The sequence below is a fragment of the Triticum urartu genome, chromosome 7A, assembly GCF_056163025.1.
Source record: "Triticum urartu cultivar PI428250 chromosome 7A, HENAU_Tu73, whole genome shotgun sequence".
In the NCBI taxonomy this organism is placed as follows: Eukaryota; Viridiplantae; Streptophyta; class Magnoliopsida; order Poales; family Poaceae; genus Triticum; species Triticum urartu.
In genome coordinates this window covers 24800643-24825726 of record NC_141879.1, presented here as the reverse complement: position 1 = coordinate 24825726, position 25084 = coordinate 24800643, and the positions used below count along the sequence as shown (strand labels likewise).

The following is a 25084-nucleotide window of genomic DNA, read 5'->3' as shown; positions in this document are numbered from 1 at the left end:
GATATATTAACGAATCGATCTTTCTTCTTTCAGCCATCCGGATCGAGCAAATCTTCAGGCAAAAGGACGAAACAAGGCCCGAACAAAAAGTTGAAGGAGGGCGTAAAGTACAATATCGAGGCATTCAAACATAATGGCGAACCATTAGCGCCTAAGAAGATTGCGGACAAGTTCGTTCGTCAGTGCGGAGTTCTTGTGAAGGACCAACTCCCGATCTCCCTTCAAGAATGGAGAGAGCCAGCAAAGCCACGTCCAAATGTTACTTTTGTCGACGACAGACAAAAAAGTCTGCTTTGGGATACTCTCATGGAATATTTCACCCTACCAGATCATTTCACAGAAGCAGATGTGCAGAAAGTCAAGGACGCTGCTCTTAGGAAGATGACGGTTGCATTCAAGAACCACAAGAGATGTGAATGGGAGAAGTACGTCAAGGGAGGAAGGAAGACTCCAGTATTCGAGGGGACACTAGAGAATCAAAGTGCTCATTGGGACGATTTCATGAAATTCAAGGATTCAGAATTAGCTAAGGAACTGTCGAGAATAAACAAGAAGAATGCCGAAAAAAAGGATAAGTTCCATAAGCTGGGGCCAGGTGGCTACGCGGTGGCAATGCCTAAGTGGGATAAGTCTGAGAAAGAGATGGAGGATGCAGGTGTCACTCCGGTTACTAAGAGCTGGCCCCCAGGTGCAGGAGTTGGTTCTATGCGCATGGGGGGGAGTTGGACCCGAAGACAGGCAAAGTTTCAACGAAGGCATGTCTGAACGGAGCCGACGATAACATACTTGTTGCAATAGAAGAGGCTCGAACGGGGGTGTTCCATCCGAACAGAGAGAACGACGAGCTTACGCGGGCCCTGGGAAATCCTGAACACCCGGGAAGAACACGAGGCAAGGGCGCTATTCCGTGGTATGAGGGGTTTTCGGACTGGAACGCCGACTACAGAACCCGTGCGAGAAGGAAGATTGCGGAGGAGAAGCAGAGGAAGATGGAGGAGGAGAAGAGGAAGCTGGACTATGAACGCCTTCAAGGCCTAGAATCAAAGCACGCGGACTTGGCAGACAAATTCCAGCGGCAGCAGGAGCAGATCGACTCACTTAGCCAGCAAAGGGGGTCTCAGCAGCTGCAACAGCTAGCGGATGATCTAGCATTGGATACCACCGCCCCATCCATGCCGAGAAGCAGCGTGGGTTCCGCCCCGTTTGATGCAATGCTGGATAGATACCCCGTGGATGACATCATGGAGAACACTAACTGCAAGCTACACTTCAAAATGAAGAACATATCCATGAAGGTGGCGGACGCCGTTGCTTATACAAATTCCCCCGATGCAACCTTCCATTGCAACCCGATTACAACAGGCTATGCTCGTGTCGTGGTTGATGAGGTGGTGGACCAATATTCGGGGCTAGAGCTTGACATTCCTGGAGGTGACGAGGAGCACACACTCGGAGAGGCCAAACATCGTATCATCCTATGGAGAAAGGATTGCATCATCTTTCGAAGGCCACCGACACCGCGTCACCCGACTCCTCGTCGAAGTCCGCCACCGATTCAGCAGACTCCTGCTCCTCCAAGTCCACCAACGCGTGAGGCCACTCCTCCTCCTCCAAGTCCCGCAAAGTGTCAGGCCACTCCTCCCCCAAGTCCGACACAGCGTCAGACGTCCACTCCTCCTCCAAGTCCGGCACAACCTCAGGCCACTCCTCCTCCAAGTCCGGCACAGCTTCAGGCCACTCCACCTCGTCCAACTCAGCCCCGTCAGCCGTCTCCACCGCCTCAGCAATCGCAGAAGAGACACCCCGCAGCTATGGTGCGTAGCGGTATGAGTCGAGGTCATAGTACAGGAAGTACAGGGGCAGGCAAGCGATATAAATATGGTCCAAACCTCAGTACTCCTCTTCCTGAGAGGGCTTACGACAGGACCCAAGAGCAAGCCAATGCCATAGTGCGGGCAGAACTCGACGCCCATTTTGGACCGAAACCGCCACCGCCGCCAAGGGAGAAAGTGCATGTGGAAGTTATTGACCACTTCATTCGTATGGCTGAACCACCAGCTCCTAAGCCTGTTGACACAGACTATGAGCGCCACATCAGGAAGTTACATCGACAACGTCTACAGAAGGAGGCGAGCTCGAGCTCGAGCAAACAACAAGCAGCTGTCAAAAAATGCGGGAAAACCGTTGCCCAGCTGGGAGAACAGTGGGCGCAATCGATCCCCCCGCTTGTTGTGCCGCCAACAACACGTGACAGTACGCGCGGCCAATATTATTGTGGGCAAATAGTTTACGTTCCCTAGGTGGGCGATGTGGTAATAACCCAGGAGCATATAATGCAGGCTAAAACTCTCAACATCACTGTTGGACAACTCCTCGAGATCGAGGACATGCCTGTGATTACAGAGGAGGAAATAAAACGGAAATATGTCCGGGGCCAACCTTTGGTCAAGCCAGAAGATGTCAAGAAGCTCCCAACGAGAATGTATGAATTGCATCAATGGTACATGGACATTACCAAGAGATCCGATCGAGAGTCCCTCATGGTGTTTGTCAAGAAGGATCATTACTACCATGAGAAACCTGTGACTGTTGAGTATTCTGAACTGTTTCAGTTATACAATCAAGACGCACTCGACAAATCTATTGTCAGTTGCTATTGTCTGTAAGTGATTTCTTTCTGTAATTTAAGTCTCAAGCTAGTTGTAGTGATCCTTTTGATCAATCATTACCTGTAATTATCCTCACTATATTCTTTTCTGTGGTATTATGCAGGATGAAGATGTATGAAATGAGAAAAGGTGGACGCTATGGCATTGGGTTCATTGACCCAAACACCGTTAATGAATACACATGGAAAATAAGCAAGCATTATGAAAAGCAGGTAGAGGACAGCATGTTCGAGTTCTTGAAGTGCCTCAAATACAATGAAGATATACTACTTCCTTACAACTTCCAGTGAGTCATACTTTCTTGTACTACAAATTCTCTGTTTTTGCCTACTAGCTAGCTAGCTACATGTTTTTGATTACATATGCCCGCTTAATTAAGACATGCAAACGTGTGTGCATGCAGATATCACTGGATCTTGTGTATCATTAAAGTTGACGAAGGAACAGTTGAAATACTGGACTCACTACTCAAAGAAAATAGTGACTATAACATCTTGTTTGGGATAGTCAACAGGTAATTTCAATCATTATTAACTATATATATCGGCCTATTTAGTTCATCATTTCATGATATGAACTATTTAATAACCCCTTTATTCATTTTCTTTGTCGGTGGGCAGGGCTTGGGCAAGGTTCATCAGCAAAACGGAAGGCGAATGGAAACGACAGCTGAGATGGTTTCGACCCAAGTAAGTTATTAAGTAGTGCTAGCTAGCTGCCATCTCTTTAATATTATCATGCTTGATTAATTATTATCTGATCAAATTAAATTCCATTCTCGTAAAGTCCCTAAAGCAGGCGCAGGGGACTGATCTGTGTGCATTCTGCGTTTGCGAGAACATTCGTATGATGGCGTCCGAAAGGAGCAGATCTCAAAGACAGGAATGGGTACGCTTGTCAGAACACTATTCACAATTTGTACACCATTATCCATATCTAGTCACACAACTAATACACATGCATATTGATCTCCTTCTTAACAGTTCACAGAGGTGCGGGACAAGCTCCTAGAAACAGAGCGCGTACAAGCACTTCAAGAGGAAATAGTGGGATTTTTGCTCGACCAGGTCATAAATCCGAAGGGAGAATACTATTACCCGCTACCGCCCCCATCGACCAGGTCATGAACCACTTCCAATTTGTCATCGTGCTCCGAAGGCACCAATTAGGCTAATGCAACTGGCTCCGAAGGCAACATGCATATGTAGGAGAAATTGTATATAGCTATACATGTGTGTATGTGTGAATTAATATGGTGGTTTGTGAGACATTGATGATCTATATATATGATTAGTTCTACTACCATATATATGCATAACGTGTACAATGTGTAGTATCGTAAAATACCAGCAAACAAAAAAGAATTAAAATGGAAAACACAAAATTAAATGAAAAAGAAATCATAAAACCAAAACCCCCCAAACATTTTAGTATCGGTTGGTGTTATCAACCGGTACTAAAGGGCTCCCGGCCCCCGGAGCTGGCTCGTGCCACGTGGTTGCCCTTTAGCACCGGTTCGTGCTGAACCGGTACTAAAGGGGGGGGCCTTTAGTGCCCACACTTTAGTGCCGGTTATGGAACCGGCACTAAAGGGCCTTATGAACCGGTGCTATTGCCCGGTTCTGCACTAGTGGGTTTTCTATTTTACCGATCTCATGGTGTTAGTTGGGAGACCGGGTTGAAGGACTGATTGACGTACTATCAAGGGGGGCTCTCAAGTTAGTAGCTTGATCGTATCATTCATAGAGAGCTCAAACCATTGCATCATTGGCATTATATTTCTTGGTTCTTGTTTGGCTTTTCTCTATGTGAGTTTTGGAGCTTGTGGTCATCTTCGTGACAAGTTCAAGTTCATCGAAAACAGATTTCATATGCAGCATCTATTGTGTTTTCGATGTAGGAGTTTTTGCCAGTTCTTCACTCATGTAGATTTCACACCTCTATTGTGATTTGAAAACTCTTGTTGTTAGCTTTCTATCAAGCTTGAGTTCATCAAAATCAAATTTCATTTGCCGAAGGTATGCCTATTTTGGTCTTAATTACATGCATTCAACTGTTGTGCTTTGGTATTTTGGTAGAGGGCAAGCGTTCCGCTTGGGCTGAGTCTTCTATTGCCCCTCGACATTTCGCGGTAGTACCGCTTGCTACTGGTGGTAGTACCACTTATGCAGTACTTCCGCTGGTTGGTGCCGTGGCTACCTCTGGTTGTGTTGAGTCTTTTGTATGCCCTTTGGCAATTCGCGGTAGTACCACTGCTTCCAACGGTAGTATGCGGTTCTTCCGCTCTAGCGCCGCTTGAACTACTGCTGGTTTGTCTGTTAGCCTATTGACAATTAGCGGCAGTACCGCTTGCTGTAGCCGGTGGGACCGCTCCAGCAGAACTAGAATGTGAGTACCACTGTGGTACTTGATGAGCCTCAGTGAAACTGCCGCTCTTAGTGGTAGTACCGCTTGAGCATGACCAGTGCATAACGGTTATATTCTTGCCCCCACTATAAAAGGGGGTCTTCTTCCCCATTTCTCCTAGCAACTTTGAGCAAGCTTTGTCCTCCATTATTGACCTCCAAAAGCTTTGCTTTATCTCTATCCCTCCCATGGTTCTTGCATCATTTTGAGGGAAAAGAGAGAGGATATCTAGATTCTATATCTACATTTCCACCAATCCATCTCACGTCTGAGGGGAACCCTTTGGATCTAAATCTTGGGAATCTTTTGTGTTCTCCTTGTTCTTCCGCACATATTCCTCCATAGCTTTCGTTACTTTGTGGGATTTGAGAGATGTGGGACTTGAGCACTTAGTGTGTTCTTGCCATTGCATTAGTTGCATCGGTTTGAGTTCTCCACGGTGATACATGGAAGTGAAAGTCGAGAAGCTTACCAGTACCTTTTGGGTATTTTGGGTGTCCTAGATGATTGGTGGTGTCTGATACGTCTCCAACGTATCTATAATTTATGAAGTATTCATGCTGTTATATTATCATTCTTGGATGTTTTACAATCATTTTATAGAAACTTCATATCATTTTTTGGGACTAACCTATTGACCCAGTGCCTAGTGCCAGTTACTGTTTTTTGCTTGTTTTTACATCGCAGGAAATCAATACCAAATGGAGTCCAAATGCAAGGAAACTCCACGGAGATTTTTTATGGACCAGAAGGAACCCAATGGGCCAGAGTTGCACCTGGGGGTGCCTCGAGGGGGGCACAACCCACCAGGGCGCGCCAGGCCCCCTGGCACGCCCTGGGTTGTGCCCACCTCGGTGGCCTCCCGCACCCCCTCTTTGCACTATAAATTCCAAAATATTCCGAAACCCTTCGGGGTTGCCCTAGATCAGAAGTTCTGCTGCCGCAAGGCTCTGTAGCCACCGAAAACCAATCTAGACCCCGTTCCGGCACCCTGCCGGAGGGAGGAATCATCTCCGGTGGCCATCTTCATCATCCCGGCAGCCACCACGATGAGGAGGGAGTAGTTCTCCCTCGGGGCTGAGGGTATGTAACAGTAGCTATGTGTTGTATCTCTCTCTCTCTCGTGTTCTTGAGATGGAACGATCTTGATGTAACGCGGGATTTGTTGACATAGATGAATCATATGGGGTGTTTCCCCTCTCTATCTTGTATTGAGTTTTCCCTTTGAAGTTGTCTTATCGGATTGAGTCTTTAAGGATTCGAGAGCACTTAATACGTGTTTTGCATGAGGATATCTGTAGTGACATTGGGTTATCCAATTGAGTTACTTGATGTGTATTATTGTGATCAACTTGCGGGTTCCGTGACTTTAGGGCCTATGCATAGGGGTTGGCACGCGTTCTCATCTTGACTTTCCGATAGATACTTTGGGGCACTCCTTGGGAATAAAATAGATAAATCTGAAATTGTGTGATGCTTATCATATAATCAAACCCACGGATATTCACGGTGACATTGGGATATCTAGGTGACATTAGGGCTTTGGTTGATTTGCATCTTAAGGTGTTATTCTAAAGAATAGCTTTGTGGTGGTTTCGTGCCCGACAATAATTTCTATATAACAAGTAATTTTGGAGTGAACTCTACGCCGCACTTGAGGGATTTACATATGATTCAACTATGTCAACATTGTTGGGAGATCACACTAGTGAAAGTACGGACCCTAGGCCTTGTTTCTAAGCATTGCAATACCATTTTTGTGCCCGTTTACTATTTGCTACCTAGCTGTTTTTATAATTTCAGATTACAAAATTCAATATCTATCATCTATATTACACTTGTATCACCATCTCTTCACCGAACTAGTGCACCTATACAACTTACCATTGTATTGGGTGTGTTGGGGACACAAGAGACTTTTTATTATTTGGTTGCAGGGTTGTTTGAGAGAGACCATCTTCATCCTACACCTCCCACGGATTGATAAACCTTAGGTCATCCACTTGAGGGAAAATTGCTACTGTCCTACAAAACTCTGCGCTTGGTGGCCCAACACGAGTCTACAAGAATAAAGTTGCGTAGTAAACATCAGTGTCGCAAAGCTCAATCATTGTTGTGTAAAGCTTCGGGAAAGCTTTGGGGTCTCTAATACGTCCATTTTATATCATGTTTTCCAACTACTATTTCTAATGTTTTAGAGCTATATTTCACCTTTTGATGCAATTCTAATGCCTTTTCTCTCTTAATTGCAAGTTAAGAGGAAGATTGCCGACAGCTGGAATTCTGGACGTGAAAAGAGCTACAACAGAGATAGCTAAAGTGAACAATCGTGTGCCCTAGCCGCATAGGGGTTGCAAAGAGCGACGATGGCGCAGTAGTGTGCACAAGAAAAAGGAGTTAACCAAGTGATTAGATGGTCGTTGTCCACGAGTCCATGATTCCTGATGCGAGTGAGCCTATGCCTAGCATGTTAGGTCATTGGTACAAGCCCATTAGGCCTTGTACAATGCAATGTGCGCTTAAGGAGGTGCTTAGTAAGATAAGTCGATTCACGTTATGAGTGATTTGGTATGCAAGGAGGAAAATAATTCATGAGAACATCCTTTACTCGACTAATGGATTCCTTAACTCGTACTTATTAGAGTTGAATGTATTGCTGAGTTGAACCAGTGCAAGACCTCAACCGGTGAACAACTCAGAAAGGGTGGGGACGAGGCTACCTCCCCGGGGATGGCAATGGGTACCCATTACCCGCGTATCCTGAGGGTAAAAACCCTATTAGGGCAAGGGTATGGGTCAAAAAAATACCTATGGTTACATAAATAGGCAAACTTCATACCCATCGGGTATAGTGGGTACGGGTATGGTTTAGTATAACCCATACCCATGTACCCATGTACCCGCATATAATCTGAGAAATAGTCCTTATGTATTATTTATCCACATATTAAACATATTATATGTACATAAATCCCACGGGTCTAAAAGGACCTCATCATGCATTCATGCTAGGCCGCCGCACCACAATAGCTAGCCCAGGAACGAGTATGCGTTGCTGTCATGATGCGTTGTTGTTTGTAAATTATTATTACAAGTTGTTGTTTATGACCATGTAATGCTCAAATTGATGTGTTGCAAATCTGCGTAATTTTACCCGCGGGTACCCATTTACCCTGATGAGTGACGGGTATGGGAAAAAATTGTACCCGTCAACGGGTATGGGTACGGGTGATGGGTAAGGTTCGGGATGAAGGGTAAGGGTATGGGGTGGCTCCACCCATACCCAAACCATGCGGGTGCCAATCCCTACCTCCCCCCCCTCCGATCGAAAGTAAAGATTAATGTTGACGCTACTATAGCTTGGTCGAGCAAGCAAGGTTTTTTTGGCTCCATATGACATGATAGTGGATGAAATTACCTAGGCACATCAGTAATTGTTTTCAGAGGTGTCTCAGACCCGACCATGCTGGGGATTTTTGGCATGCATGGAAGCTCTTGCACTAGCGTGAGACTTGTATTACTTGATATTTATATAACTTATGATTGCAAGAATGTGGTACAAGATATTTCTGAAGGCACACTGGGAAGGTATAGGTCCATCATTAGAGAGATTCAAACATTGTCTTGATCCTTTATTTCTTATGAGTTTGCTTTGAGAAAATAAGTTGTAATTTTGAAACTCAAAACTTAGCTAAGTTTGCTCTATCTTTGGATGTCGGGCGCCATCTGGGACTTGATACCCCTATCATGTAATAGTTCCCGTAAAAATCTTTGATCAATAAAGCTTATCAACTGCCCTAAAAAGGTGAAATAAATCGAGTTTGGAATTGGTGCTCAAAATACCCGCTAATAAAAAGGTTGTAGTTTCATTCATGAAAGCAGGAGGAGGAATTTTTAAGTAGATAATCCAGCTAAATTTTCTCATGTCTTTAGATATTGGAAGACATGTTTGGCTCTTGGAGCCTCATGACATGTAACAATTCCTATGAACCTCATTGGGCAATAAAAACAATCGTTGTACCCTAAAAAAATTACCTGCTAATAAACAAGTTTGTAGACAATGGACTTTGGAATTACTTCTCATGAATTGCTCAATGTCGTGCCTACCAAATAGCCCATGGAGTCACCAACACTTCCAGAAAGAGTTCATTGTGTAGGAAATTACATAATTCAAAGAACAACCACTTAGCATTCGGAGTTTCATCGCCAAATAGAGGAAGAGTGATATCACCCTCACGAAGCACCCACACACTTGCCAAATTGCAATCGAGAAGAGCATGTCACTCATTGTGGATCAGGCACACAACTGAAGGGGGTATGTGCTTGCAGACTCTTTCCTCGCCAATCGGTAGCGAGCCAAACGTCATGCAAAAAATGCAAGGTATGGAGGTATCTTTACCTTCCGGAGTCTCTTCCTGCTAATTTCTTACTTCTCAAGATTTAATGCTTCCATTGCTCCCTGAAGCCACCCCTCTCATCTTAGCTTTATTTCGACAACAATACGACATGTTGAACGGATAGTCAAACACTCAGTCTTCTCATACTGACATGCCCAAGAGTCGCCTTGTGGAATATGACTTATTGGAATTTGCCGCACCGCTTCTATATTCATGGATAAGATATGCTACTGAGTTTGGACATCCCATGTCCTAGGCACCAAACATATGAAATCAGAGACCAACTTACACGGGCTAACACATAAATGGACCAAATGGGGCACATCATGCGATCCCTCAGGAGCCTGTATTCATTCTAAGTTTAGGCGAACAAAATTGGGCTCGCACTTTGCCATTGTCAAGTTTTCTGTTTTGTTTTTTAACGCAATATGTCAAGTTGTTTATAGGGGTTGCGTAATATGCAAGTGTCCATCGTGACATCCTCATGTATGATTGTCTCAGTTTCATTTGGCTTCGAATCACCTATGAAATAACTTCATTGGTAAAACTAATTCACACTGAAGTACACTTGGAAGTGCATCAGGCAATTGCACTGAAAATGGTCCGAATGCATATTCAACTTCACTGAAAATGGCCGATTTCAAATAGCTATTTTCAGCTTGATTTTTTCGTAGGAGAACCTGTTGCCCAAAGCTAAAATAAGAATGGCCTAGTCTATCATCCCTGGGCTGGGCCGGGCCGTGTTATAACCCGAAGAAGGAAATATTGAGGTTGGAAAAAAAAATTGGTTTACGGCGGGACCTGCTAGGCGGCACCTTAAGCGCCAGCTAGGGGACCTAGCGCCCACGTGCCCGCAAACTGGGCTGGCCCAGGTCGCCTTGTTTGCTCGCCCACGACGCCTCATTCGCTCGATCACGGTTGACCAATCGACAATTGACCAGTTGGCCGGTCAACCATTAACTTTTGAAAAAATTAACAAAAATTCAGAAAGAATTGAAAAAAAATCATGAATTGAAAAATGCTCATTAATTAAATTTCACAGACTTAAAAGAAATTCACGTATTTCGAAAAAAGTTCATCAAATTTGAAAACAAAGTTCACAAAATTGAGAAAATTACATCAATTTTGGAAAAAAAAAGTTCATCGATTTTGAAAAAAATCAATTTCAAAAGAAAGTTCATTGATTTTGAAACGAAATTAGCAAATTTGTAAAAAAATTCATCAATTTTAAAAAAAACGTTCATAAATTTGAAAAAAATGATCATTTTTGGAAAAAAGTTCATGAATTTTAAAAAGGTTCACAAATTTGAAAAAGAAATTGCGCATTTAGGAAAAAGAAAAGAAGAAAGGAAAAAGGGGAAACATGAACAAAACCATTCCAAGAAAAAACCCGAACATGACCATTCCAAGAAATAAGAAAAGAAAGAAAAGAAAGAAGAAAAGAAGGAAAAAGCTCTAAGTTAATACAAAAAGGTGAGGCAGCCAGGTGGTTAGTGGAGCGTGTACATGTGGTTAGTGGAGCGTGTACATGGAAGCAAGATCGGCGGTCCGAACCAAGCCCTCGCGAGCAGTTTTTGTTCTTTTAAAACAGAAAAAGAATGAAGATGGCCGGCCCACGCGGAGGAGAAGGTGTGCGCCCATTGCGGAAATAGAAGGAACAGGCGCTTAAGGCGCCATTTAGGAATTGTCGTTTACGTCTATGGTACTCGTCGGAGAGATGGAAGAAACAGCGGCGTGCATTGAGGCGCAGCCACGAGAGATCATGCACATCCTTCGTCCTCAATGTCATCAGCCGCTGCAGACTCGTCCTCGCCAACGTAATATCCCCCAAGCCCTACCTCGTTATGTCTTCTCCCCCTCCACCTCTCTCTCCCTTCTCTCCATCTTTCTCTTATGAAATTTCCTCCAAGTTCTTCTGCACTTCCGGCACCCACCAAGCTTCCTTCATGAACCCATCAAACTTATCACGAGTCTCCTACATCTTCTCATAGCGGAACAACCTCGGAATCCAAGCCGAACACCCCGTAGGCCAACTCCAACAGGCGACCCCATTTGGTCTGGCTCTGTCCGTTTAGGTTGAAACAGACAAATGGGATGGCCCAACGCACCGGAACAAGACCAAATCTTGTCCACATTGTGTCCGTCTTGACCCAAACCCAGATCAAATATGGGCTGGATTTGCGTCAAATCGGACAATGGACGGACACACACACAACTTCTCGTCGTCCGCCCAGTCTTGCATGCCGGCCCCCCAACCACTTCCCACCACCTACATTTACACCGCACGCGTGGGACATGCCCACCTATCAGCCAGTGAACCGCCACCCAAGCGTCTTTTTTAATGATGAAGTCGTGGACCGGTCGTCCACATCCTCGTCCCCACGGCATCTTCCCGCTTTCACACTCGTCTTGCCCCCCTTGAACCCCGACCAACCCTAGACCACGCCGTCGGGCGACCATGGCCAAGCCGGGGAAGCACGACACTAAGGCATCATCTTCTTCAGGCCCACGCGCCGCCGTTGGCTTCAACATCGCTCGACGCGCCGCCGGGACACGGATCCACCCATATGTGAAGGTAGAGGTGTGCCAGCGCTACTGGGATACCTCCATCCTGTTGTCGTGGTAGGATGCCCACCTGCCGACCGGCTGGCACATGAGCCCAGATCTGGTGCTAGTGTCGGCCATTCTGGTATCCTGTTGCATGCGGCTCCTCGAGATCAACCACCGCCGTGCCTTGTTGCCACCAAATCTCATCAATGATCCCAGGTACACCTGCATGTCCCCAATTTGGGCCACTTGGTTCTGGGATGAGCACGACGTGTGCCAGCAGACCTTTTTTGTCGGCCATCCTAGCCTAGCGCAGTCACATTCTGGGGCACCGTGTCCTCCAAGCCCTCCCCGTCCGCGCTTTAGGGCACGACTGAGCGGACGTGCGCCCTCGCCACCCCCCCACCACTAGATCCACATCAGCCCATGATGGTCGAGGAGGAGGAGCTGGTGAGGAGGGTCATGACGGACTCAGCGATGAAGTTTGAGAACGCCTAGTGGGATGGCCTGGAGGTGCAGATCGTGCTTTCGGCCGTCGGGGATGTCGTCATCCCCGAGCTGGAGGAGGCAGACGACGCGGAACCCAAGTGGAACTCGACGGTGGTGGGCCAGTCATGGTCGTGGACTTCGACCTTGTCGTGCACGCCAGAGTTGGTGTCTGCGTCGGCCGTGTTGGTTGGCACCGACACATGATCTGGCCCCACGTGCCACCGCCTCCGCGCCCCTGCAATGCAGCCGCCATAGGTGCCACCAGGGCACCTGTGGCAGCCGCCTTCCTTCGTTGACCTCAGCGCGGATGAGGAAGATGGCAGCCAAGACGGTGGTGACGCCATGGAGGTGAAGACGGCGGGGAAGGCTTGTTCTTTTTTCAATAATTTTAAGTTTAAGTTTGATGCATGACTTTTGGACATTGATGTAATATATAGTTATTGTTTAAATTACCTTTTATCTTTTTTCTAATTTTAGTTTAAATCTGGACGTTTTTACCAAATGCGACGGGTCGTCGGATAAGATGACAAAACAAAGCCACGTAGTTGCAGTTGGCCTTAAACGGACAAGACTCCGAACAAAGCGGATGTCTGTTGCAGTTGGCCTTAAAACACACAGCCACGTAGAGCAGGTAGGAATCTCTTACCCATGTTCGGCCCATTATCCCTGGACTAGGCCGGGCCGGCGTTATCCGAGAGCTCTGAAGGCTGCGCTGCTCATCCGACAGCTGGAAGAATCGGCGGCGCAGCCGCGGGAGATCGACGCGCAGTCGGCGGCCGCTGCTTCCTCGTCCTCGTCGCTCACGTAATACCCCCAACCCTTACCTCGTCCTGTACGCCTCCTTCTTTCTGCGTCCCATCCCGTTTCTCTTCACCTGCGATGTTGCATCAGATCCGCCTGCATCTGCAAGATTAAGGCATAGATGGATTCTTTCTTCTTATTCTTGAAGAAGAAAAGCAATCCAGATTGAGACTTTCCCTGCTTTAGATCTCCAACATTGCAGATAGTAATAGAGGGTGTCCGTCAGTAATTGTCAATTTGCTAGGAAAATCAGTCAGTATCAACACTCGCCAGATACAGTATTAGTTTGAGAAATACTAGGCGATCGTGGTGTGTAATCTGTATGAACAAAGATCTATATGAAACTTCAACAACCTGTCTATCTAACTTCCCCATAATTTATATCCAGTGCCTTCATCATTGTTGATCTTATTCTGAGCTTCTCGGGAGTGACAACTCAATGCGATTAGTACCTCTGTTCAGTTCAGTGTATGATGGTAAAGTAGTGTCGGGTTGATGTCCTAACGAGTAACGACATGCACCAGTCATGTTTTTTAGAATCTTGGTAGCTCATCTTGCTAACTCATGTTCTTTTTTATATAGTCATATACCTTGTTTCACATGCCTAACCTTTTTCTTGAGTTTTGTGTCGAACAGGGAGAGCGCCATTGTGCAAGTAATGGCCAACAGGACATGTTCTGCTTCTGTCTCCTCACTCTTTGCTTCATCTCGGCCGCAAGGATGGGCAGAGCTCCCGGACGACCTGCTCCAACCTGTTGTCGCTTTACTACACTCGTTCCGCGACCTCCTCGCCTTCGGTACCACTTGTCGCCATTGGTGTGATCTCCTCTCAGCACACAGGTCCTCTGTCCAGCCTCTGCTCCTCCACCCCAATCTCCGTACCGATGGTGGACAAACTCTCTCGCATAACTGTTGGACCTTATTCCACAAATGGACATGGAGATTGGCTGACCCTGCTGCCACCTCATCCTCTCGCAGTTTTCTTTCCTTGAGTGACCTCAGAAGCATGACCTTTCTGCGCTGCTCCTACGGTCAGCTCCTCTTCTACGACAACATTGGGTTCCATATTGTTAATCCATTCAGTGGCGCTAAGGTTGGCCCTCCTTCCCTCTGATCAGTTGGCTTCACTTGCATCAGCTATGTCACATTAACTGCCCCTGTTGCATCTGCTGACTCGCATCTCCTTGTCGGTGCTGGAGCCTATCTGTTCCTGTGGCGCATCGGGAGCGACTCTTGGACAAAACACGGTTCTAAAGTTGGTCGTTTTCGATTGAACAAAATGTGGCCTTCAAGGGCAAGACATATGCCCTAGGGTCTTTCAGGTGGTTCTACATCATTCACTTGTCACCCAGTCTCATTATTCAGAAGTTTAAAGTTGTGTTTGAAAAAGATATAACCGAAGATCTCTATTCGGCAAATGACAAGGCATGGATAGTGGTGTGTGGTGATGCGCTTCTCTTGATCAAACTTGTGGAGGCGGGAAGAGGGATGCGCTGGCAGGCCTTCTAGTTCATGGCCTTCAAGCTTGAGTCATTGGACACCCTGACCAAGAAGGCAAGGTGGGTGAAGGTGAACAAGTTAGATAACTGGGCCATCTTTATCAGCGTTGACGAGCGGTGCGAGGCGTTGCCGTGCATGAACCCGGAGGGATGGGGAGGAAGGAGCAACCACGTATACTTCCCAAGTTATCAGTCTGAAAAACCTTGGGCTGCAGTCCAACTATGGAAAAAATGTTATTACTGTTCGACATGTTTGCAGTTCTTCAACACTGGAAGACGGTACCTGAAATTGGAGTCAACCTGGGTCTTCCCCGCGCGTTTCCTCGTTCCGGCCTGTGATGATCTTACGGCCGTGGGTGCAGTTGGTGATTAGCTTCTGATACAGCTTTGCTGGGAGAATTCTACAATGTTGCAGTCACAGGATGAGTAGTTCACTGAATGTTCGTTTCAAAACTTGCATTACAAACAGAAGTGTAGATTAAGTTATCAGATTATGTACTTTCCTCTTTTTTTCTGCGGCAATTACAAGGGACCCATATGTTTTATTTCTCATTTATTACAGATTGCGGAGTTTTCTTGTACCTGGGCACTTGATAGCATGGGTTACAGAGTAATTGTACTATGGTTGTTGATTATTCACGTGATGTGCTTGAGCATATGACAGTCTCATTGGGTGGAAATGTGAATATTGAGAACATAGCTTGGCCAGAGCTACAATTTTTTAACTGAACATTGTACGCCATTTTGGGCTGGAGAATTGCAAGGTTCACAAGAATTGGAGTGAGGATGCAAGTCCATAGCATCAGGTTAATATAAACTGCAAGTTCAGCCAACAAACATATAAGCAGCTTATGTGCATTCAGCACAAATTTAATATTTCGCCCCAACAAAAACTAGGCAGACAGAGTGTTCGACAACCAAACAGATCAGCATTTGAACATAGCTTCAGCAAACAGCTCTGCGTGCATTTGATTATCTCTGTTTAAAAGGAGATCAAGCTACAAATAGATGTATGGACCAAACAAAGCACATAACTAAAATAAAAGCCCAGGCACATCTGACATGGTGCACACAAAAAATGCTGAAGAGTGATATGAAGGCCCAAGAAGCTAGTATTGTTTCAAGATGCAAACCCTTATCTCTTGTATGCAAAACGGGAGTAATTGACAAGGTTCAGCGAAAATAGCAACATGTAGCACAAGTTTTGCCTCGAGGAATGTACACGGGGTGGCAAACAGAGATTATTACAAATCTTGATGTACTCCGTCAAAGGAGCGGAAACTAGAAGGAACATAGTGACAAAAAGTCCCCAAGTGCAGCCAACGACACCAAGACAACTGCGCGGTGCAATGACACGATCTCATACCCAAGCTGCAAAGGATGTAGGATTGCGAGCAAGATAAGCATTGATCGTCGCAAAACAAGGTTCCGGCTCCAACTCCTCATTTTGGTTGCCATCTACTGGGTATGAAAATACTCTGAGTGTTTTCATCCAACCGATAGACAAGGCCACTCCTTAAACCCATTCTCTCTGGATTCACTAAAAGTCGTGGTTGTCCAGTACGTTTCTCGCCAAAGAAGAACGCCCACTTCTCCAAGCCTCCCTCTTCCACGCTCACATACTTTGCAGGTACAGTTGAGAAGTCAATGGAGAAGGCTTCCCCGTTACGACCAAGTAGGAGAAGTGTGTCTCCACAAGCCACCAAATTTCCAGAAAGCACGTACGGGTCCATATAATCTCTGCAATCAACTCTTAGTACCTCAACATGAAACTGAGGTGCCAAATGCATCGTGTATAGTTTTTGACGCATCCTCATAATGACCCGGTCTTTGAAAGATACTATCTCCTTGATCAAATGTGCATTTAGAAAATCGCAGTGCAACCAAGAGGGGCTCCCAACTTGCCAAGCGTACAGGCAGTGCGGGCTGCTGACAAATAAATATGAATCTGGTGACGCCTCTGGAGATATGAAGGTTTTGTAGCATAGTTGACTCAATGGGAAAGGTGGAGCTGCAACCGTAGTGCCGGTGAGCATAATGACAAGGGGTCTGTCGTAGCAGAAAATCGCATGACCATAAGAACATTTGACGACTGTCATTTTGTCCAAAATACTTGGAGGGGTCAAGCGACACAACGGAGTACTTGGATATACAGGATCAAGGAGCTCCCATGTGTTTCCAATGTTAGAGCCAGTTGAGCTTGTCTGGTCGGCACAGTTCCGGAAAATAACAGGTGGGAAGAGCTCGTCCAAGGTAGATTTGATTGACATGAATGCAGCATACCTGCTAGGGCAGGTGGCTATGAATGCAAGAAGGTCACGAGTTGAACCCAACAGGACAATGATGGAGTGCAATAATCCATGTGGTAGGTCCGCCCAGCCTTCGGGTCCAAACATGACACGGTGCACGGAGATGGGGGTGTTGGAGCTCCGATTGATGTTTTGCATGATATTAGCTTCAAATTCTGCATTAAGGATCATGAAAGGACAACAATTTTAGCAATGGACTTGAGTTAACTATATAATATAAATTGCTATCACTATTTTAATTCACTTGGTACTACTACAGCTATGATAATTATACAAACACAATAAAAATGTTTGTAGAAACTATAAACATAATACACAGTAGAGTAAAGACTACAGTATTGCCATCGAAATGTGCATCTGCCTCAAGAAAATTCGATCATGATAAAATTCATCAACATTTGAAAAGAAAAGGCAAGTTCTATATTTTTATTTTCACCGAATGTTATTTATATGTGTTGCGCAACAGGTTGGGCTATTGTCTCCACCTCGATTGCGGGCCGCAGATGCGCGATAAATTTCATCAACATTTGAAATTAAAAAGTGCAAGCAATATTGAAATTTAAGATTGTTCTACACTAATAGTGGTAAACCCTTGAACTATTTCATATTTTTCATATAGTATAAACACAACAAGATCGCACATCCACCAACAACACATACACTCAGATCCCCAAATCATCCATGGCAGAGTTAGGCTAAAAGGAACAAAAGTGCGATGAGCGCGTCAGAGGAGGTCGCCCCCAATGGGGTGGTGGAGGGCCAAGGAAGATGATCCTGGGAAGCCTTGCGCGGTGGAGAACTCTGTCTGACCGCGGACTGTGGCACCGGTCAGCGAATATATATACTCGGCCGACCCACGAGACCATGTCCTACACGGAAATTGACTTAACCTAGATCACATCGTATACTACATATTTGGATTCAAGCTTTACTCGAACTCCTACTAGTACATGTACATGACTTTGGTTAGTCCCCAAAGAACTAAAGCCACGTGACATGCAAGCACCATCTACATCATGTTCCAAACAAAACAATCAAGATTATGCTAACACTAGCGTCGGCCCATGCACCACCAATGGCTGTCATGGGTTCCCAACTCCAGCAGGAGGTGGGGAAGGTCTTGTCCACGATACCGGCAATCACTCCAAAGCTGCTTGTATGTACAAATCAGAGCAAGGGGGTAGAACTCGACATCAATTTGGTTCCTTCCCTTGCCGAGGCTGAACCTGGAGGGCGGAGGTGAGTCAAGGCCAGGCCTCCTCCATGAGTCCAACAGCCAGCAAGGAAAATGAACTGGGCGAAGTCAACCTCAACAAGGCTCCTCCCCTACCCCCTGGAGCCGGTAACACGAAAGCCAAGCACCACAAAGATAATAATAGCCTCAAGGGTAAGCCAAGGAAGTAAGTTGATCAATCCCTAGTGAACACCGGGGCAGTGTTGGGTAACTGCATGTGACGTGACAGTGAGTCTGGTAGTGAGTTTGTGGCGACACCTAGTTACAAGGGTCCTGGTCTGAACAAGAAGGCATGAGGTGAGGGTAATGGAGGTGGCATGAGCAACATAGGTGTGTTAGGCGGTAAGGAAGCTAGCGGCCCATGGGTTGCTGATGAATGACATGTGATAGGGAAGGCACCTGTCAGGAGAAATTAGTCACCCAATCTAGAACTGTTGGGGCCTCGGGCAATCCCGGATAGTTGAAGAGCTAGTTTGCCTCGTGCGCGCATATACCACTTGATGATCGTTTTACTTTCTGAAACTCTGCAATGTGAAAAGAGTTTCAATAATCTTAGGTAGATACTAGGCCACCAGAATTGTATTGTGCATGATGGTGATGGCAAGGGTGCCTTGCGTTGTTCTGAGATGAATGAACTAAAATAAAAAGACTGCCATATGACCTGAGGTACATCGATGTCTTAATTCATCATGATTCCCATGGCCCGAAGTGTCGGGCTACATGGTGAACCTAAGGAGTAAGGAAGATGTCACATCTGGAGTTTACTCAAAAGAATAAAGCCAGATGCTCATGAACACTTGTTGATGATAGGTGATTTTTATGAGACGATGTGGCAGCATGAGCACTTTTCAGTAGCTTGGATATCCGAGAGAAAAATACCAATTTCAGAGAAGCCTTGTTCTAGTGTGATATTCATAATTGGGGCTATAAGGGGCCATCCTGGACATACAATAATAAACAGTATGGCAAAAGCAATGTGACCGTCAGGTTGAAAGTGCAGTTGCATCATCGGGTTGGTGTGATTTATTCAGAGAGAAAAGTTGTACACACATATGCTCCTACCACTTTCCTCTATGGCTGCAATACGGAGACAGACCAATGTGCATAGCAACATGAAATCCTTACGATATGAGTAGATATGGGAAAGAGTACCATCGCAGGAGGGAACTACTAAAGTCCCTGGCCGATGACTGCACTAAGCTGGGAGTGCTGCAATAGGATGTTTAGTCCTAGACATGAAAGATTTTGGGTCCATGATAAGGAGTACTCACTAGCTGAGAAGGAATATTATAGTCACATACTGAATGCACCATCTTATTGGTTGCAGATGGTCGGGAAAGCATCTTAATAAAGTCGGTCTTGGAAGGGAGGTTAATGCCTATAAAAATTGTTGGGGGAGCCTCGGTGTCTCTAAACTAATGTTTGTTGATGACAACCTTTTGTTCTTCAAGGCCGTAGGAAGAGAGGTGAGGGTAGTGAAGGACACTCCAAATCTATTTCAAAGGTGTACATGATAGCTTCTTAACCCAGCTAAATGCTCTTTATTATTTAGTGAACACTGCCCGCCCTATGTCCAGTAAGAGATAAAGGTCACCCTTGGTGTTGTGGCTTCCACTTTCAAGAGTAAATATTTGGGTTTACCAACCCCAGAAGGTAGGATGTTTGCCTCGAATTTCAGTCAATCATGGAAAGGTTCACAAAAATGTGCAAGGACTGGACTGAAAAGTATATGGCCCATGCAGCTACAGATGTCTTGATCAAGTAAGTGGTTCAAGCGCTTCACACTTACTTCTTTGGATTTTTCAAATGTCCTTGGGCTTTTGTGATGAGTATGAAAAAATTATCTGGGACTTTAGGTGGGGCGATGAGTAAGGACATCACAAGTCCATTGGCTCTCCTAGTACCAACTTGTAAAACAAAAGAGAGGACGTGTTCTAGGATTCTGGGATATGCATATGTTTAACCAATATCTCTTGGCAAGGCAAGGGTGGAGACTGATTCACAAGGCGAATAGTTTATGTTCCAGAGTCTTGAAATGAGAATATTATCCTCGTGTGGATTTCTAGACATGGTCATTTCCTCATATGCATCGGCGGCTTGGAGTTAAGATACTCAAGGACGGCATCATCTGGCGTATAGTGAATGGACGAAAAATTCAGATTCAGGGAGACAACTGGATTTTGAGACAGTATGGCCTCAGGTTACCAAATTCGCTAGAAACTCAAGGTTGAGGTGGGTTAACCAGTTGATTGTCTCGATAAAAAATGAATGGAATATTAACCTTGTCCTTAGGCTATTTTCTGATTTTGATGTAGAGGAGATATTTCACATAAATCACCCTTCTACGTGATAGATGACTTGCTTATAAACTCGCCACCCAACTCAAATTCAGGTACAATTCCCCTGCTTCTAGTTCTTCAAGTGCGACATATAATTGGAATATTTGGGATGTGGTTTGGAGAGCTAAGGTTCCAGAGAAAGTTAATGTCTTTGGCTGGAGGTTGCTACTGGCTCACTGGCTACACAATCGTGTAAATTTATAAAGGCGCTGAGTGTAACACCATTTGTGCTATTTCTGGTAACAATGTGGAGCATGAATTCCAATCTCCATAGTGGTTTGGGATGTTGGCTAGTGTCCCATCAATACTTCTTTTTTGAGGGAATTGGTGTCCCATCAATACTTAATGCCCTCATGTCTAATGATTGCAATCAGTCTATAGTAATATACACGTATAGTGTTTTCCCTCAATTAAATAAAATAGAGACAACTCGAAGATCAACTAATTTTTACCTTAACTTTTCTAGAAAAAAATAGGGCGAGTTCTTCCCCTACCTTCTTCGATGTTGACAGCGGAGGGCGAACTGGAGGCAACAACTACTTTCTCCGATGCCAGTCGTGGTAAGATGTGGCCATCAGAGACGGTATGTTGTTTTCCTCCATCACCAATCATCATGTTGGCTCCAGATCTGGGGGGAAACAGACGCCCTCGACTGCAGTGACTCCAGATCTGGATGCGGCTGGTCGCCCACACCTAGGACTCCAGATCTAGACGGAAACACGGTAGTACCCCATGCGGTTGTCTCAACGCATCATCACCGCTCAACCGCGGGCGGTTCTAGCGCAGTCGGTGTGGATGTCGAGGGGAAGGGGGAACGTGTGTGACGAGAGAGAGAGAGCGGGGGGAGAGAAAGAGAGGAGAGAGGGAAAGTGGCGTGTGGGTTTGTTTGTTATAGAAAAGCTTTAGCGAAGTACCAAGGGGAACCTTGTCAAACTTCGAGTGATTTTTCTTCTTTTGGCAACTTTATACCTTACTCATATGAGATGCACAAACTCTATTACTAACAAAAGAGGGAGGCTAGATTGTGCATGCTTGCGAATCATGCACTCGCGTTTCGACTAGTTCTATTTTCCCGTTTGGGAAAGGGTGCAGCACCTCCTTGTTCCCATTAGAAGATTAGGTGAAGGCTTAATAAGAAATTAGGGAAGGCCCACCTTGAAATTCAACGGGAGAACAGACCAGGTGGAGGCTTAATAGGATATTAGGGAGCTCCCATCATGAAATTCTAGGGCGGATAGAATAGGTGGAGGCTTAATAGGAAGTTAGCATGGGCCCACCCTACAAATTCAGGGGGAGTTTACCTGTAGATTATTATGTGGGCTTGCATACCACAATAAGACCTCCCGTCCTCTCGTTTAAATTGCTCTGCCCTCTCCCAGTGGTGGGCCCACTTCTCACCCTGTCGCTCCCAAAAAAGCGTGTCGACAGAGAGTTGTGCGTGTTGGTCAGTTTGCTCGCTGGAGCGAGCAAACGCCGGTGAGTCAATGTGAGGTGCTCCCAACTGGCAAGGAGACGAATGACACCATGCGACATGCTCCGGCCAGCCATGATTATTGTATACAAATAGTGAACCATCAGAGGCCAATGCCCTTACCTCGTTGACCAGACACCCGCAGCTCCACTCCCAGACACAGAATCTCAGCGTGAGGTACTCCATGTCCTCCTAGAATTCTTCTAGCTCTTCGTCCATATTTTTATTCCTGATTCTCCTTGTCAACCAAGACCCCTCTACTGAATTTCCCTTTGGCTTGAGAATGATGGTCGTGACCTCCATAACAATGCAACACTCGTCACCCGACCGCTCCTCTTTGTCCTATGTGTCCTCCTTGCCGGTGATAGCAAAGTGGACAACCCCAATGACGGTGATATCTGCTCGATGCCAAGGACAGGCGTCACATGTGAGGGAATATCTGTGATCCGACACCCACAACACAATCCATAAGGACGAGTTTTCTTCCCATCGAAACCTTCTCTCCCAGCCGGAGATGCCCCCCCCCCCTCGATCTTCTCGTCGGCATTCGTAGAAGCAACTGTCCTAATTGTCTATTAAGAGTGAGTACAATCGTAGAAGCAACTTTGTACTAACCTATTTTAGAACGGAGGGAGTAGATGCCTAACATCTTAACTCTTGGTTCCATCCATGGTAGGCAAAATTTCATGTTTTGACCCTTTGCACGTATAAAATTGGGATTTGACCCGTTTGAATTTATTTTTTTGAAAACTGACCCTTTTTCCTTGCGCCACGAGGCCCGGTGGTAGGGTCAGGCAACCTACCGCCACGAGGCCCGGCGGTAGGAAACTTATCCACGTCAGCAGCGTTAATGGCCTCCCGTCCCCCTCCGTCCACTACTAGGGAAAACCTTATACGCAGAATCTTAGTAGCAGCGCGGTCTAAAAACAGGCGCTACTGCTAATTAGCAGCAACGAGCTTTAGAAAAGAGCGCTGCTAATGACTGAGTAGCAGTAGCGCTCTAGGTGAAACGAGCGCTACTACTATAATTGCCACGGTGTTGCCTCCAGGCTAGATATAGTAGTAGCGCCCTTCCCGTGGAAGCGCTACTGCTAAAGAACTTAGTAGCAGCGGTTTTGCTCAAAACTCGCTGCTGCTAAGTATGACCGTAACTAATTAAGTTTAGTCCCATACTGCTAAGCGAACAAGGTGTGTATGATTTGGTCCTCTACTACTATTTACCACCTTAAATATGTTGCTTCTCAACCTATCTCGAGCACTTGGTCTTCATTGAACTATATGTGTATGATTTGTGATTGCAATATGAATCCTCGCCTGTACCTATACAGGTACAGTGAGGATTCATGTTGACTATTTAGATTATACACAAAAAGATCAATGATGACCAATGTATATTTTTGATGTTTTTACTAAACAAAAGAAATAACTGCTTCCATTAGCAGTAGCGGTTTTCTCTAAAACGCGCTGTAGATAAGTTAGCTATAGCGCGTTTTCTGTACGAGCGCTACTGCTAGTTCGAGTTAACCACCCCCCGCATCAAAATTTCGCTAAGTCCTCATTTCCCCCCCCCCCCGGCCTGTTCCCCTACTCCCTGTCCCCGCCACCCGAGCCCGAGCGCACCTGCCCTCACCGCCGCCGCCGCTCTCGACCACACTGTCGCCGCCCTCGACCTCACCGCCGCCGCCCTAGACCGAGCCCGCCGCCCAGGACCGCCGCCCTCCCGATCCCGAGCCCGCCCTCGCCGCCCCTCCGTCGCCGAGCACCTCCCCGCCACCGTCTCTCCCTCTGTAAGCCCACCCCTCCCCCACCCCCTCTCTCTTTGCTTAGTTAGTAGATGATTTTAGTAGTAGTAGATGTTAATTTAGGGTTCATAGATAATGATTTTTAGAAGTAGTGGATATTAATTACTAGTAGTGATGATAAACTAGTTGTATAATTAGCAGTAGTACATGTTAATTAGTAGTAGATGTAGTAGTTAGATGTTAATTAGTAGTGGTAGATGTGCTAGTTTCTTTCTATTTATAGTAAGTTTATATTCAGTAAGAACTAGTTGAATTAATAGAACTAGTTTAGTTTTAGTTGAACTAGTTAAGTTTTAGTTGAACTAGTATAGTAAGTAAATTAATAACTAGTTGAACTACTTCATTTTTAGAAAGAACTAGTTTTTTTCTTTCTATACTAAGTTTATATTTAGTAAGAACTAGTTGAATTAATAGAACTAGTTGAACATGCCATATTTGGTGTTATTTTTTAGTTTAAGCAATTATTTCATGTTTTGGTTACACCTCCGAGTGGCCTATGTTTTGCCGAAGTGTTGATTAATTTCCGTTCCGGCAAATTTTAGGCGCTCGATATGTCCTTTTTTAGCAAAGGTCATGCCGGATTTTTCCGTGAATTCTGGCATGACTTGTGCTAGAATATGTACAAGTTTAATCTTTGAATTATGAACGTAGGAAATGTCGTACTCGGATGACGACAGTCTCCCGGGGGAGTGCAGCTGGTGCCACGATGATCGAGGTATGTGCGACAGGTTCGTTCAGCTGGATGAAGATCGGCGCTTCAGCATTAAGCTCGAGGAGACCTTCGATGTTGAAACGGTACGCAACAACGGCAAGTGGTTTTTTCATAATTAAGCATGACTTCAACTATTTCAACGTCTAATTTTCATCTTTTACAATTCGACTAGCTTATCCCATGCCATGCAAGACGCTATGTCTTGGAGAGGATGGGTTTTGAAGACCATGAAAATTTTCAAACAAAGAAAATACACCTAAGGACCCATCATGATATCGATTTTGAAGTAAATCTGTACAATTCTCAGAGCGTAACCCATTTTGGTTGCCAAAATTGGGAAGCACTTTGCAAAATGTATGGTTTTTATGAGGGTATGATTGTCACCATGGATCTTGGTGATCCTGACATC

At 45.5% G+C, this 25084-nt stretch overlaps 2 pseudogenes across 1 annotated transcript; one reads left to right on the top strand and one right to left on the bottom strand.

Moving 5' to 3' along the window:
- The first annotated feature begins 11930 nt into the window (after positions 1 to 11930).
- LOC125522180 (F-box protein At2g26160-like) lies at positions 11931 to 15229 on the top strand (annotated as a pseudogene).
- Positions 15230 to 15772: 543 nt separating this feature from the next.
- On the bottom strand, positions 15773 to 21525 carry LOC147957171 (uncharacterized; annotated as a pseudogene). The gene is made up of 2 exons (XR_015611288.1): positions 21185 to 21525; positions 15773 to 17272 (listed from the first exon to the last, which is right to left on the bottom strand). The product of XR_015611288.1 is annotated as an uncharacterized LOC147957171 (transcript).
- Positions 21526 to 25084: the final 3559 nt, after the last annotated feature.